The sequence below is a fragment of the Lontra canadensis genome, unplaced genomic scaffold (genome assembly GCF_010015895.1).
Source record: "Lontra canadensis isolate GAN:19392208 unplaced genomic scaffold, GSC_riverotter_1.0 scaffold12, whole genome shotgun sequence".
NCBI classification, from domain to species: domain Eukaryota; kingdom Metazoa; phylum Chordata; class Mammalia; order Carnivora; family Mustelidae; genus Lontra; species Lontra canadensis.
The window spans coordinates 14,875,511-14,879,750 of record NW_022631006.1 but is presented as its reverse complement, the minus strand read 5'-3'; positions in this window follow the sequence as shown (position 1 = coordinate 14,879,750).

The window sequence follows — 4,240 nt, the reverse complement described above, 5'->3', positions numbered from 1 at the left end:
GGAAAGAAAAAAAAAAAAAAAAAAGACTACAAGAGAACCACCACCACTACTTCATAGGACAACTTTTATTTTTAATTTGTTCCCACTATTCTGGCTCATTTTTTTTTTATAGATAATTTTTTAACCTATTTACCATCACAGCAAGCTGTCCAGTACATCAAATTCCATAAAAACCTTCTAACCTGAACTTTTTGATACATACACCTGTGTTTTTGTTTTGCATTTCTATTTTTTGAATTTGTTTTTAATTTTAGTTTAGTTTAGTTTAGTTTATTCCTTTTTTATTTTTATTTTCAAATATTCATATAGAGTTAAACTTCAAAGTAATACCCTTTCCCCAATCAATACTACCCCTATAGGTAAACCAATTTTTAATCCCCCTTTAGCCTAGGAAAGTTGAGTCCTTTAACAAAGATACCAAGATACATCCAGGAAGAATCAAAACAACCTTCCTCGCTCACACTGAGAATTTATAACCACTCTCCCATCTTTTTCTTCCACCAGTGTTTCTGTGTTTTTGTGTTTGTCCTGATAGTATATAAATCTTACACTTGGGGTTCTTTTCGACAAGGTTCTTCCTTTATTTGCATATATATATAATTTTTTTTCTCTTGTTATATACTTTTATCAGTCTTTTTGTTTGTCTGTTTTTGTTTGTATACCTCATAAATCTTACCTTGGGGCCCATTTGGGCTGAACCTTCTCTTTCATCTTCCCTTTCTTTCCTGTCTCTCTCTCTCTCTCTTTTTTTTTTTTTCTTTTTCCTTTCTTTTTTCTCTCATTTGGGTGGGGACTCCTGATTGCTCAGAAGTGTTCCAGGGTGCACCCAGACTGCACCATGGTCAATACAACCAGCTACATCTGTTCAGTCATCTCTCACCAAAATGACTAGGAGGAGGAATGCCCAACAGAAGAAAAATACAGAGGATGGACCTTCTGCAACAGAGCTAACAGCTATCAACATAGACAATATGTTGGAAAGAGAATTCAGGCTAACAATTATCCAGGCAATAGCTAGGTTGGAGAAAGCCATGGATGACCAAATGGAATTGATTAGGGCCGAGCTGAAAGCGACCAGACAGGATGTTCACAATGTTAGGGCAGAGCTAAAAGCTACCAGGGCTGAGGTTCACAATGCTCTCAATGAACTCCAATCTAATCTAAATTCTCTCAAAGCTAGGGTAACTGAGACAGACGATAGAAATAGTGATCTGGAGGACAAACAGATACAGAGAAAGGATCAAGAGGAAGCCTCGAACAAACAGCTTAGAAACCATGAAAACAGAATCAGGGAAATAAATGACGCCATGAAACATTCCAACGTCAGAATCATTGGAATTCCTGAAGGGGAGGAGAAAGAAAGAAGTCTAGAAGATATAGTGGAACAAGTTCTTCATGAAAAATTTCCCAATCTCACGAATGGAACCAGCGTTCATGTACTAGAGGCCAAACGGTCTCCACCCAAGATGATAGATTCCAGAAAAACATCAAGGCACCTGATAGTCAAATTGAGGAATCATAATTGTAGGTATAATCTCTTGAAAGCTGCTAGGACAAAGAGGCTCCTTACTTACAGAGGAAAGCCCATCAGAATAACGTCAGACCTGTCCACAGAGACCTGGCAAGCCAGAAAGGGCTGGCAAGATATATTCAGGGCACTAAATGAGAAGAATATGCAGCCAAGAATACTTTATCCAGCAAGACTGACATTTAAAATGGATGGAGAGATAGAGTTTCGAAGACCGGCAAGGCTTAAAAGACTATGCAACCACCAAGCCAACACTGCAGGAAATATTAAGGGGGGTCCTATAAAAGAGAAAAAATCCTAAGAATAGCATTGAACAGAAATATAGAGACAATCTACAGAAAGGAAGACTTCAAAGGTAACACGATGTCAATAAAAACGTATCTATCAATAATCACTCTCAATGTGAATGGCCTAAATGCGCCCATAAAATGGCACAGGGTTGTAGATAGGATAAAACGACAGGACCCATCCATATGTTGTCTACAAGAGACCCATTTTGAACCTAAAGATACACCCAGACTGAAAGTGAAGGGATGGAGAAGCATCTTTCATGCCAATGGGCCTCAAAAGAAGGCTGGGGTAGTGATTCTCATATCAGATAAATTAGATTTTAAACTAAAGACTGTAGTCAGAGATACAGAAGGACACTACATCATTCTTAAAGGGACTATCCACCAAGATGATCTAACAATTGGAAACATCTATGGTCCCAATATGGGAGCAGCCAATTACATAAGAAAACTGTTAATCAAGATAAAGAGTCATATTGATATGAATACTTTAATAGTAGGAGATCTTAACATGCCTCTCTCAGAAATAGACAGATCATTGAAGCAGATAATCAATAAAGAAACAAGAGCATTGAATGACACATTGGACCAGATGGACCTCATAGATATATACAGAACATTCCACCCTAAAACAACAGAATACTCATTCTTCTGAAGTGCACATGGAAGCTTCTCCAGAATAGACCACATACTGGGTCACAAATCAGGACTCAACTGAGACCAAAAGGCTGAGATTATTCCCTGCATATTCTCAGATCACAATGCTTTGAAACTGGAGCTCAATCACAAGGAGAAGTTCAGAAGGAACTCAAACACCTGGAAGCTAAAGACCACCTTGCTTAAGAATGCTTGGATCAACCAGGAGATCAAAGAAGAACTGAAACAATTCATGGAAACCAATGAGAATGAAGACACTTTGGTCCAAAACCTATGGGATACAGCAAAGGCAATCCTAAGGGGAAAATACTTAGCCATCCAAGCCTCCCTCAAAAAAATTGAAAAATCCAGAACACAGCAGCTGTCTCTACACCTTAAAGAACTGGAGAATCAACAACAAATCAAACCAACTCTACACATAAGAAGGGAAATAATCAAGATTAGAGCCGAGATCAATGAGGTAGAAACCAGAGATACAGTAGAACATATCAATGAAACTAGAAGCTGGTTTTTTGAAAGAATCAATAAGATCGATAAACCACTGGCCACACTAATCCAAAAGAAAAGAGAGAAAACCCAAATTAATAAAATTATGAATGAAAAGGGAGAGATCACAACTAACACCAAGGAAGTAGAAACAATCATCAGAAGTTATTATCAACAGTTATATTCCAATAAGCTAAGCAACCTAGATGAAATGGATGCATTCCTGGAAAACTGTAAACTCCCAAAATTGAACCAGGAAGAAATTGACAACCTAAATAGACCGATATCTAGTAACGAGATTGAAGCAGTGATCAAAAACCTCCCAAAAAACAAGAGCCCAGGACCTGAGGGATTCCCTGGGGAATTCTACCAAACTTTCAAAGAAGAAATAACACCTATTCTCCTGAAGCTGTTTCAAAAAATTGAAGCAGAAGGAAAAGTTCCAGACTCTTTCTATGAAGCCAGCATTACCCTGATCCCCAAACCAGGCAAAGACCCTATCAAAAAGGAGAATTTCAGACCAATATCACTGATGAATATGGATGCTAAGATTCTCAACAAGATCCTAGCAAACAGGATCCAACAGCACATTAAAAAGATTATCCACCATGACCAGGTGGGATTCATTCCTGGGCTACAAGGATGGTTCAACATTCGCAAATCAATCAATGTGATAGAACAAATTAATAAGAAAAGAGAGAAGAGCTACATGGTCCTCTCAATTGATGCAGAAAAAGCATTTGACAAAATCCAGCATCCGTTCCTGATTAAAACGCTTCAAAGTATAGGGATAGAGGGAACATTCCTGAACTTCATCAAATCTATCTATGAAAAACCCACAGCAAATATCATCCTCAATGGGAAAAAGCTTGCAGCCTTCCCGTTGAGATCAGGAACACGACAAGGATGCCCACTCTCACCACTCTTGTTCTACATAGTATTAGGAGTCCTAGCAACAGCAATCAGACAACAAAGAGAAATAAAAGGTATCCAAATTGGCAATGAAGAAGTCAAACTCTCTCTCTTCACAGATGACATGATTCTTTATATGGAAAACCCAAAAGACTCCACCCCCAAACCTTACTAGAACTCATACAGCAATTCAGTAACGTGGCAGGATACAAAGTCAATGTACAGAAATGAGTGGCTTTCTTATACACTAACAATGAAAATACAGAAAGGGAAATTAGAGAATCCATTCCATTTACTATAGCACCAAGAACCATAAGATACCTGGGAATAAACCTAACCAAAGAGGTAAAGGATCTGTACTCGAGGA